General features: G+C 47.3%; 1 protein-coding gene across 14 annotated transcripts in view; it reads right to left on the bottom strand.

Annotated features, from left to right (window-relative positions):
* The window catches only part of PTPRF (protein tyrosine phosphatase receptor type F), a 400395-nt gene extending 390032 nt beyond the window's left edge, over positions 1-10363 (bottom strand). For 8 of the 14 annotated variants that reach the window (XM_062617275.1, XM_062617281.1, XM_062617274.1 and 5 more), the window contains exon 1: positions 10200-10362. The gene's annotated coding sequence lies outside the window, so the exon portion shown is untranslated. Of the gene's footprint in view, positions 1-10199 lie in introns of all 14 variants that reach the window. The other 6 variants (XM_062617278.1, XM_062617283.1, XM_062617280.1 and 3 more) reach the window with 3 other exon arrangements.
* Between the last annotated feature and the right edge of the window lie 2528 nt (positions 10364-12891).

The raw sequence follows: 12891 nt of genomic DNA, 5'->3' as shown, positions 1-12891 counted from the left end.
GAGCTCCACAACTACAGCCTTCAACTAAAGGAACAGGGAAAGCTGCCACCACAAAAGCAGAGCTTACATACGACCCCTGGGTACAGTGGCAGTAGCAGATAGCTACAATAAAAATCAATATTAATTCTGCACACTTCTGTTTTGAAAATAAAAGCAATGAAATTCCCTCACACCCACCTGCCAAACGGACACAACTCTGACCAACTTCATCAGAGAGGATTTTTAGAGTCTTTCTACAGGCATGTAATGGATTCCAAGACTGAACGTGCACTGAATGTTCAGTGAACCAAGTAATTTTTAATAGATTCCTCAGGGGAGTTTACTTTATATTTTTAAATCACTCCAAGACCTTGGAATGACAACTCGATTCAGAGGAAAAGAAAGGCTAGTGTTCATGGGGTGGGGTATTATGTTTCTTCCAGGGTTTTACTGAAAGAGGAGCAGTCATGACTACTAGAATTTCTTGCCATGTACTTTAAAAATGTCTTCATTTCTATGCACCTCAAACTGCTAAAATTGCTTTTGAAAGCATACACTGAGCAATTCCAACGTTCCTCCATGCACAAGTACTATATCAGTAGGTACAGGAAGTTGACCTAACAAGAATTTGGGAGGAATTAAAAGTTAGAATGAGGCAGCTCACTTTCTTTAGTCATGGTTGCAAAGAGTCAGGCAATAGTGTTAACACAACCATCAGGCCTAGATTTGAAACCCAAACATAGCACAAATTAGAACAGTTTGCAGATTTCCTATTAGCCATCCTCTCCCCCACAGACCCCCCCCCAAACTAATGCCCACCTTGTCAGCCAAGATCCCTACGATGTGACAGCAGATTCAGAAGAAGCAGCAACCATCCCTTGGAAGAGGAAATTTTTCCAGCTGTATGATTACATACTCAGGAACGCAAGAGGAGCCTCAACCGCTGCCATCGTTAGTGTGATTTCAGCAGGATTAGGCAGAGTGCAATGGAGGAAAAGCCTCAGACAATGAGTCCTTTCATACATCAGAAACAAAACCAACCGTTAATCACACCAGCGATTCAGTTTCTTCCACTAATTCCTAATCAGACATCAACAAATAAAGCAAAACACTTACTCTTGTTTGAATTCAATGAAATAAACACAAGTGAATGGAAGTGCTCAGCTCACACTGTAAAAACGCCGTTGCCCCTCCACCTCCTGTGAACAAGGATCCGCGAGACGCACGAAGGGTCTCTCACTTCTCCCATCAACGGAGAAGTCCTGAGCATGAGATTTAGAGGAGTGCTGCATTAACAAGCAAGAGAAACTTCAAAGCCAAGAGACGAACTCAGCCGAAACCCTCCTCCATACAAAAGAGGCCTTGAACCACATTCATTAGAAAAAACATCTGGTGCGCTGCTTTGATTTTCAACATTAGTCACCGGACAGAAACAGAACATCCTCCTTTTCTGTTTTTTTTTCTCCCAAAGCAACAAATAATTGCAAATCCACTTCTCCATATAACCTATCATTCATCACCTCATCAGTGACTGCTTGAGTCTGATGGAATTAAACACTCAAGTCAGGCAGTTTTTGTTAAAAGCAATAATTACATCGTTACCAGAATATACAATTAGGTAATAAAAACAAAAACAAAGCTGCCTAGCAATATTTTTAATGCGCTCTCACTGAAATATTACTAGAGTGGAAACAGGCAACATTACAATGAAAATAAATAAATAAATCCACTTCCACCCAAGTATAGCTACTTCTAATTTAAAACTTCACCCACAGGCAGAAATGTATAAATGATTAGCATTATAGTGTTTATTTTAATTACACTGTGCAACAAGAATACAAGAGGCTGTTAACTCACTTCAGATACAAAGAAAGCCAGTATCTGAGAGCTCACCCTTCGTTTATAAGCTCCACAGTTGTGTCACCCCATCCTATTACTCCTATCACCTAGATGGCAAAACCAGAACATCTGCATTCATTGTAACGTCCAAAAAAAATCCCCATACAATAAAAGTCTCAGCTCAAAGGAAAAGAAAGAAAAGCAAAACAGGAGGTCAGGAGATCCTTCACCTCCTCCTTGTAGACAATGTTTAAGGGCATCAAATATTCACTGGTCTTCAAAGCACAACTCTTCAAAGATTAATAAGGAAAAAAAAATACATTCCTAATTCAAACCTGCATTTACAATTGTTTTTCAGCAACATAACTGCTGTTCAATGTATTCTTTAACAATACAATTCACGTACAATTCATGGTGCCTGCCCTGAACATCTAATGATCTAAACAAACAAAATACAATGGATGATTTTTTAGTGTATTAAAGGCATTTTTCGTCACTGCAGTCAAGTTGCTGATCCCCGTAATTCCATGCAAGTCATTTTAAGGCAAACGTTTGCCCATCTATCTAGCTGGTTTGGGCCAGTGAAGATGCCTTTGATCACTTTTTAGTAAAATACTATTCTTAAAGGATGCCCAGCTTCCTGACAGCAGGCTGAGGGATCACTAGAAGAGCATGACAGCCTGCTGCCATGCAATCCTTCAGAACTTTCCCTTCTTGTAATTAATTATGCTCCTTACTTCTTCCACAGGCATAAGCAAGAGGCTGGCACAGAGACAATATAGCAGCACACTTTATTATTATGTTGTTTACAAAGAAAAAGCTTCAGGTAAGAAACATAGCAGGAGCCGAGTGCAATTATCGGAAATAACAGCCTGCTCCCATAGAGCTGATGGAGTTTTATCACCAGGGACACGCATTACACTTCTGTGCACTTCTGCACGCAGGCAAGAGGTGCCTCTTGCCATCACGGCCTCAGCTGCAGACCCAGACAACCAGGGAAGTCAGCAGCAAAGAAAGAAAAACCAAATGTGATGCTCGCTGTCAGGAGGAAGACATCTCTGTGCAAAGGATGGTACCTGCCCACTCGAACGTGGGGGCAGCAGGAGCCCACACTCATCCAAAATCCAGCTACAAATAACAGAAAGCCACATTTTGAGTCAACCTAAAAAAAGAAGCTAAATCATGGTCATGCTAAAAAAGCATGTTAAAATCATGGCTCCCACCAGCTCCCCCTGCCTTGACCTATCTGGATGAAGAAGTAGGATTCGGCACCTACTGACCTGTGCTAAAATAAGCCCCCTGGAACCGGACGCATCTCAGGAAATTAGGTTAATGGAAATGCCTGGTTTTGAGCCAATCTCAAAAAAGTACTCTATCTTAACACTACGCTCAAGCAGGAAGTGTAGTAGTAGGGTTACAGGGTTCAAAGATGTAGCAGAATCCAGAGAAAACTCAAACTAACAAGAGTAGCAACTCTGCTATAGACAGACTTCCATCTTACAAGTATATTGAAGGTGTCCTCCAAAATGTTTACCGTTCTACCTTTGTGTCAGGAGGCAGAACTAAAGCAGTAGCTCTACAATCTGCTGAAACACTAGGTGCAATTCTTCAAGTCTGCACTTCATTAATTGGAAGCTACTGAAACAAGGCTATGGAGAGGAGACAGTCAGTATCTTATACACATGTTCAAAAATGCACACTTCCTCCTCAGGCTAAATACAAGTTTACAAGTACTGGAGGGTTTTTTTTTACCACATAACAACTCAGAAATTAGAATACCCAAGACTGTAAAGGAATTCTGCTGGTGCCCAAGAACAGTCTCGACAAACCCAGTGAGAATATATATTACAAAATTATTTCCACGCCTTCTAGTTCATAGGTTTAAGGGGCTAATTTTCATTGTTTATGGTAATTATATTTCATATTTCACCGAACTTTGACATGCAAAATGTATTATTGGATTTTGCATGCATCTTCAAGTCAATTTGTGTAATCTTGCAAATTCTGTATTACAAGTAGTTAAAATACAATGGACAGCACATTCATAAATTACAAGTTTTTCCTTAAGATAAGAGAATTATTATTGATTCTGTAATAACCAGGCCTTCGATCAAATTTGGTGAAACTAATGTTACTTAATAATACAAAAACAAACATAATGTCTTTTGTATTTGAAGAAAACAGTACTTTATAAGAAGGGAACAACTCCATCCATAAACAAGAAGTCACTTTTTCCTCCTTTCCCCCAATCCCATGTCTTCCAAGCAAACATCACCTCAACACATTCTTTACACACCATGTCCAAAAGGATCCTCTTGACCACTTTTATGGTTCTCCTTCTAAGGTAAAAAAACAAAAAAAAACAAAAAAAAAAAAAACGCAAAACAAAACAAAAGCACAATATCTGCCAAGTAAAAATAAAACAAAAATCCTAAAATCTAAACTCTAGGCTAGCCCTTTTCATACTTCTCAGATCTCATTTACCTTCCCAACTGACGACCCTATCAAATACATCTAGGTTCACGCACAAAATCTAACCTGTTGATATAACAATTACCAAAACTCCTGCAGGAAAAGAGCTACACAATCATCCTTCTTCCATCCCTACTCACAAAAACCTCTAGAAAAATAATGGCTTTTCCAAAACACTGTAAGACCTAATTTTGTGAGGAAATCTAACTGAAGAATGAAGCACCATCCCATGAATAACTTCCCGTTCTTGAAGAATGAAGACGTATTACAAAGCTCAAGGGCCCGGCTGCCTTCAGCAGTGAGGATGACACACAAGAGAAGAATCCATACACTGGAGGGATAAAAATGCAACTGCGCTGTGTAGATCTCATAAAATAGAACAGATGTTATTCCTTGTATACACATGCAATTCAGTGTCAAGCACCAGACTCGGAGGGGAAGAGGAAAAAAATGGGGGGGGGGGGAAACAACCCAAAAACAAAGAAACAAGGAAAGGGCATACGAAGCCAACAGATAAATCCTCACCATGGTCAAGCACATGCATGTTTGGTTTGGTTTCGAGTGATGAGGATTTCCAGCACTGCTTTTGAAAGAGCAATGCCACCTGCCCACCCTTTACATTTTTCCCCTGTTCAATTTCAACCGACAACTCTGAGCCATAAACTTCTTGTGCCAACCTAAATAATTCCTCTCTTTCTCAGTAAGACTGGAAAGAAAGCACTTACCCACTTGCCAGCTGCAGCTGAAATTTTGTGCCAAGAAATAAATGTCTTTTGGGCAGGTTACAAACTGGAAGCTTCTATGCCTGCTGAAGGACAACAGTAAGAGTGGGACCAACCCGTCCCTTCCCGGATTAATGGTATTGCGGTATTTCAGGTATACAGTGAATTGCACTTAATGAAAGCATCCAAACAGAGCTGCTACTTCTGAATCTTGAGCCCAGGTATTAGGAAATGCTTTTGTCAATTTTGCTCTCAACCAGGCTTTTTATATATATTGCTTCCATCCTCTCCTCCGAAAACCCTAACTTATCTCTGTATTTTTGATCTTTAGAAAAGTTCTCAGAATCCGTGAAGGAGCAAGACCTGTTTCATCCTTTTTTTTTTTTCCCCCAGCAAGGCACAAGTGTACATACACTGTGTGTTCACCGACATTAAGTGTCCTTTCCTCAGCCTCCTTTCACTTCCAGAGGAGACTCTGACCCTCCTACAGAGAGTACAAACCACTTGCAGGTGCTGGTCACCACATCTTCCATCAACAATTAAGGTGAAGACCAAGGACATGTGCTATGTCTTCCCCACAGCCCCAAAAAGATAGCAACTGACAGACTTTGTGGCAGAACGGATTATGGCTAAATTAGAAATTAAAAGACAAGGTTGTGAAGAGTTTGAAGTCTTCCACCAAGGGTGGAATGGATACTGGGCTCCTTAGCTCTGCAGTCTAGGCCTCCCCATGGGTGTTTCGTCAGGCACCTCAGCATTACAGACATGGATGTGAGCCACAATGCAACAACAGAAAACTGATACCTCTACCCCACTCTCCTCTTCTCTGCACTCCTCCCAGCTCACACAGGCTTCCTAGCTACAGGATGTTACTGCCTGGCTGCATGCCCTTGGTTTTTTGAGGGGGCCCTCCAAAGCTCTATGAAGCTTCTCATAATAAATCACAATTACAAAGTCAACGGTATGAATAAAACCTGTGTTGTTACAGTGGAAAGCTGTCTTTTCCTCTTTAACCTACAACCATAGGCCCCTTTCCCACACTGAACATCATCCCATTTTCATTTTGGCAGCGATATGAATTTTATATTCACAAAAATATTGCCAAAATTCTGAAATGCCAGTTAGAAACTCAACCAATACAAATATGTAGAGATGAATATGTATACTGCTAAAAACACAAGTACCCTCTTCTATAGAAAACAAAAAATAGAACAGTAAATGCACATAAACAAATCATGATGAGGTACATTAAGATAAACAAATGTACCAAGACATGCATCAGTAGCATGAACCTGGTTTTAAATATACAGAGTAGTTACATCTCTATCATCTCCACAAGTAGAGCCAAGCAGTGCTTGTTCCCCTTGCTCATTAAAGCTCTACAACTGGTGCCTCCTGTATGCCCACATGTACCATTTCATTAAGCTCACTTGACATTAGATGAAGAAAGAGTACAAGAAAATTGCATATTTCCTGCCTAAAGTAAACTTGTCATTTAAACCTTGTGTATAGATAGAATTTGATATAGCACTGGCGCAGTGAGTCATTCGTCAGTTTTAGAGTTTGTACGGCAGTGTTCTTACATATGTTTTGCAATACTTTCCAGTTCGCTACCACCCCATGTAATTATAAGTTTTTACTGGAAAGGAAGCATACATTTTGGATTTGAGCACCGCACTAAGATCTGTAGAAACAAAGCTTACTTATATGGTCGTATTACCAGTAAAAGTAAATCCACATGAGAAGCCCTCACAAACTGTGTGAAAGACCAAAGTCAACGCATTGCTTTTAAAGATTGGTAAGAATCACAAATATTTCTCAATTAATTCTTCCAAATGTAAACATAAGAAACTCACGTGCCAGATTCCTTCAAATGCTACTTCTTAGCTACGCAAGTTAAAATTGCATTCATTCAAAACACTAAATAAAACATCCAGTACCTATTATGAGTGCTTCACTTGAAAATAATAGGTGATCGATCGATTTTACATCCTTCTGTACCAGGATAGCACATTAAAAATTTTCCCTACTGTCTTACCTTCACCTTTTATTTAATAGGTTGCAAACCCAAATGAGTAATTTAACTCTCACCCCTGGCTTATAAGAGACAGTGAAAAAAACCACACTGAAACAGAAAGGTTTGTCCTGGTTAATACTACTAACAAGATCAGCTCAGCCTCTCGCCTGATGGCTCAGTTCACTCCAGTGCTTCACAGGGAAGCTTGCAATCCTTCAAAAGGCACAAGTCCCAACTTTAATTTGCACAGAGCCACAGTGTGCTGCTCGGGCACACCTCTTCAGTCAGTTTTTAAAAGCTGATTACTATTATTCCTTTCTACTATCTAAATTCACATCAAATGGATTTACCAACTTGTAGCTCTCCTGCTATCTGATAAAAAGCTGGAGAGAAACAGTACCCCTTGCACTATTAGAGCTAGCCAGTTACGATTCAAGAACAGGCAACATCTGCAGGGTTGTTTTCCTCCCAGTTGCATATACTATGACCTACAAGAAACATTTTCTGTTTAAAAGTAATACTTAAATGGAGATCTATGGCTGAACATTATCACAGGGATTGCACTTACTTGACAGTCTGCTATTAGCCAACTCCATTATCGCTATTTGCAGTTTTTAAATGTACAGATTCAGAAGTAACTGTGCAAAGCCTCCATTACAAGTGGATTTATGGAAAGCCACAGCAATAATCATCCTCATTAAGTATATCTTCCCACAGCCCTGCATTATGTGGACACAAAGAGGAAAACATTTCTTCTCTGTTACCCACAAGCTTAGATCTTCCTCCTTACAATCCCAAGCTTTGACTGTCTTCTCTGCTTCTGACAATGACTGTTATCTCCCATTCCCAAAAGCAGGACTTAGTTTAGAAAAAAATATTAAATTAAAATTACCTGCACACCTCTCAACCCACAACCAAATGAAGTAGAAGCTGTCCTACATTGTGCCTGCAATCTCCCAGAAAGTGACATTTTCACTGGCAACATGCATGAGAATAAAACACTGTCTCTGGCTTCTACTACTTTGCAAACGGCCCCAACCAGTATTTATCCAAGACGTATTTATGGGCACACACATTCAAAGAAAAGGGCAGATGGCAATATTTCTAACTAAGCTGAATTATAAAAATCTCTTGAGTCAAAGTGATGCATTAACTCTTTGGCCATAAGCTGTTTTAACCCCTTCACATGTATGGTCATGCTGCATCCTATTTCATCAACCAGGACTCATGCCAGTGACGTAGGCTGAGAAACCTGCATGTTAAGAAGGTTGGTTAAAGGCAGAAGCTGAGAACTTAATTAATCCAACACTGTCACCCACCACACACTCAGATCACAAACCGGCCACACAAATTCTACTTCACACTTTCAACGCTGAGACTGCTGATTGTGCGCTTCAATGTACGGATATCTATCACTCCTACATCCTCAGCCCCACAGCAAACCACCATGGCAGAAATAATAAAATCAAGAATAAAGTACACTTGCTCCATCCATAAAACCATTCTCATGAGCCACGCATTTCCTGCATTACCGTAAGGAGTGCAATGGACTTTATTTTAAAAGCTATTTTCAAAGCCACACTGGCAGGCTTGAAACAATGACCCAGTAACCGGACACGGAGACAAGTCATTTGCAGCAGAGGACCTCAGTAAGCTCAAATTAAATTTGTCATGTCTCTAACATTTACCTTGAAAAATGTACAAAGGTGGTTATACAAGCACCATAAGGAAACGCTATTTGCTCATCATCCCTGCTTAAGTTAGCTGCCTTCAGAGATCTCTAAACTAGCAAATACTCAACTGAAGCTTTGATTATCCAGTTGTCTTCAGTATAAATCGCTTTTCATAGCTCAATTCTACACTTGACAGGAGAACAGTTTATTTGATACTGACAACACAGCTTCATTTGGTTACATCTGAAATAAACACAAAACTCCGAAACGCTTTAAAGCAGCTGCCCCAGTCAGTCTCCTGGAAACACAGCACATCTTATCCACACAAGACGACCGCGGGAACAATCTTTCTTTAATCGCGCGGAAATACTTTTTTTTTTCCATTAAATTTAATTTACGGCACGTATCTGAACTGCTTGAAGTTGGGTCTTAACAGTTTCTAGCTGCCGAAAGCACCGGGAGGGCAAACACACCCGTTTCCAGCGTTCGCCTTCCGCCTCGCCTCCCGCTCGCCGCAGGCTGCCCACCCCGGCGAGCCCGGCAACCCCGGGGCTCCCGCAGGGAAAGACCGTCCCCCGTCCCGTCCCGTCCCGTCCTCCCCCCCCCGGGCACCGGCGAGGCAGGCGGCCCAACAGGTTGCGGAGGGGCTGCGGGGCAGGAGCTGACCCCGCGGAGGCTGCAGCCGCGCTCCCGGGGGAGGGAGGGCGGGCTGGGGAGAAAGGGGTGACCCCCACACACACCCCCCTGCCCCGACTCTGGGAACTGGCACCCCGGGCGCGGCGGCGGAGCTCCCCGCCCGCTCCCGCCGGGGGCCCTTTGTTCTCGCCACCCAAGACGCCGCCGCCCGGCAGCCCCGCGCTCTCCCAGGCGGCGGCTCGCCCCACCGGGGGGTGAAGACGCGATCCGCCGCCACCCGGCTCGCGCCCCGCTGCAGCGCCCTCCCTCCTCCCGGCGTGGAACGGCCAGCGCCAGCCGCGGGGAAACCGTTCGGGCCGTTACCGATCGCCCCGCGCCCTCTCCCCCCCCTCCCGTCCCCGCACGGCGAAGGCGCCGCGCCCGGGACGCCCCGCGGCGCTCGGCGCTGCGCCCCCGCCCCGCCAACCCCCCGCGAGGGACCCGCCGGCCGGGGCTGCCCCGAGCGCCGCAGCCAGCCGGGAAGGTCACGCCGCTGCGGCGAGTCCCGCGCCCCCGGCACCGCGGCGCGGCGCCGGCAGGTGCCTGGCTGCTCCCCGCCGACCCGGGGAGGCCCCAGGGGCGCAGCCGGCAGCCGCCGGGTACCGCGTGGCGGCTCCGGAGGACGGGAAGGCAGAAGGGCTCCGGTACGGCGGGGGACCCGGCGCCGAGGCGAGCGATGGGGCCGGCGCTCAGAGGAGCCGATTCGCGGGGCTCAACAGGCGGTGGAGTTTGGCGGCTTCCCGGGAGACGACCCCGTCGCGCCGGGAGCTGGGCGCGGGGCCGAGCGAGAGGGGAAGAAAGCGCCGCAGCCGAGCCACTTACCGGGGCTCCGGGGCTCCGCCGCCCGCATGCTGCCTCCGGGCGCCGCCAAGAACCCGCTCCTCTCCGCTCCGCACCGACCGCCCGGCACCTCCGCTCCGCAGCGCTCTCTCAGCCTCAGCCGCCGCGCGGGACCGCGCTCCGCGCGCGCCGCCGCCAGCCCGCCCCCACCGGGGCCGCGCGCCGCTCCCGCCCCGTCGCCAGCCCAGCCCAGCCCAGCCCAGCCCAGCCCAGCCCAGCCCGCCCCGCCGCCACCTGCCGCCCGCGGGCTCACCTGCGCTGCGCTGCGCTGCGCTGGCCCCCGGCTGCCGCTCTCCGGCCCCGCAGCGCGGTGCGGCGCTGCTCCTGGACACAGCCCCGCTCCGTTCCGCCCCGCTCCGCCGCGGCCTGCGCTAGGACGCGGCCCGCCCCAGCCCGCCGAGTCGGCCCGCACCCCGCGGGCAGGGCCCGCCCCGGCCAGGTGTGGGCGGGGGGCGGCTCGGCGGGGCGGGGCGGGCGCTCTCTCGGCGCCGCTGCCGCAGCCGGAAGGACCCAGTTGGGGGCCCCCGCCGCCCTGCCCCGTCGGCGGCCTGCGGGAAGGGGGCCGAGCCCCGCCGCCTCTCGGACGGGTGCGCGGACCCTCCCCTCCTAAGTCCCGGTCGCTGTGCCGGTTGGGTGTCGGTCAGACCTGAGGTGGAGCCGGTCGGTGTAGGGAGCCCCCGTCGGGAGGCAGAGCAGAGCCGAGCCGGGTCTCCCCGTCTGTGGCGGCGGGTGAGCGCCACGCTGAGACCTGTTGCGATTTGTGATAGGTTGGACCGTGTCGCGGCTATTCGGAGCTGCTTCAGCCCGTGCAGTCAGCGAGCGCTGCTGCTTCAACAGCCTCTTGCCCGGCCAGGGCCCTGAGCTAAGAAACAGCAAAACTGAGCAGGGGAGTTGGAACTAAATGATCCTTTAAGTTACTTCCAGTCCCCAAACCGTTCTGCAATCCTACGACTCCGTGATTTCCTGCAGCCTTTTTGATAGTGGAAGGGTTAAGTTAGTCAACGGCACGGATTGTGTTGGTGCTCTTTGGCTCGTTGCCCAACCCTTCCTACGAGCCGGGGTTGCGTCAGCACAGGCAGCACCACGGTGCTCGGCTGCCTTGCCCTGCTGCCGTTCCCCTCTGCGCGCTGTGCTGGGGCACTGCCGTTTAACGTTGCATGTTAGTTTTTCTCCCCCGTTCCCCCTTCCCGTCCCGCCGTGGTCTGCAGGAATTCTCCTTGTGCATGTAACAGTGTTCCTTTGAGGATCTTTTGCATTGTCCTCTCACCTCCATTCAGCCAGGGTGGTGGCAAGAGCCAAAAAAGTTTGCACAGGTTCTTCCTCTGCCCCGGCGTGGTTGCCTCAAGCACTCTAAGGAGCTCTGGGCTTCACACACCCAAGTGCAACACCCAGTCCCTTGCACATCACTCGCCTCTGCCCCAAACTGAACACCTAAAGCCGGTCTTACACCCCTGCCACATGGCGGGAAGCTCCATCACATAAAGCCTTTGGTTCTGGGGATATTTTCCTTCCTGCTCAGTATCCAAATGTTGCTGCAAAACAGCCCTTCTGTGCATTACACAGTGAGGCCGCGGAGCTCAAAGTGGTGCTGGCCAAGTGCCACACGGCACTGCCAATGTGCCCATGGGCTCCACTCTCCGTGTTAAAATTTGGATCTGCTTCAGGACGCTTCAGAGCACAAGACCATGGGGAAGCCCGGAGTTCCCTGCTCCAAGGCAGGGATTCACAGAGGCACCAGAGCTGTTCTCCCAGCTTGCACAGCAGCTGTATTGGCACCTTTAAGGTGGGTCGTGTCAACAGAACCCTGTTCATTTTATGTGGAAGTGACAGGTTTTTGAAGTTTGCTTGAAAATGGAAGATCTGTGGCTTAAAGCTCCTTTGCTAATCATGCCAGATGCGTAAGAACTTTTGAGTGAAGACACTGAAACATTGGGCCAATCTGCAGGACAGATTTTTAAGATATTTTTAGACACGTAAAGATGCAGGTTCCTGAACACCTTGACAAATGTGGATTCATGTGACTGACACAGAGCTGCCTCATAAACTTTTGATACCCTGGAGCTTCTAGCCAAGACTTGCAGGTAAATGATTGTCCCATGGGTGTAAGCCATTAATCATCTGAATCACAAAACAAAGAGTTTTCACATACAGCTACCACCCAAAACTCTGCTACTGCCCTGTGCACTCTCTGCTTTCGTGACGTTAAAGGTGGGAAGGCTGTGAATAGTTTGAGCCCAATAGGCACTAGCGCTTTGTGCTCTACTGAATATGGGGTGGCCAGTGTAACACCCCTTTACCTGCCTTAGGACTTTGCAGTCGTGGAGCACCATTCTTCAAAGCAAAGGCATCCACTTCAGCTGTTTGCTTAGGTTAGGATACACTGGCATGTTGTCACCAGCACTGTATTCTGGAAGGAGGCATACAAGAGTCCTCAAGCCCTGAGACTGATCCACCAGTTTGTATATGGCACCCTCCTGTGCCATCTTGGAACCTCCCATGGCTCCAGCCTGCCCAGGAGTTTCAGCAGTAAGGTTTTTAGACAGCAAAGTCTCCATGTGTATTTGCAGTGGAAGTCACTGCTCTTGGTAGCCCTTCATTCTCTTTGATCCAGCTCTTCAGAGCAAACATGCACACCCATGGTCTTGTCATATGTGCCACTTGGTAGCCAACTAGC

This window comes from Pezoporus occidentalis, unplaced genomic scaffold (assembly GCF_034315485.1).
Source record: "Pezoporus occidentalis ecotype Australia unplaced genomic scaffold, CSIRO_AGI_Poc_V1 ctg194, whole genome shotgun sequence".
NCBI lineage: Eukaryota > Metazoa > Chordata > Aves > Psittaciformes > Psittacidae > Pezoporus > Pezoporus occidentalis.
The sequence above is the reverse complement of the archived record's forward strand: the minus strand, read 5'-3'. Positions and strand labels throughout refer to the sequence as shown.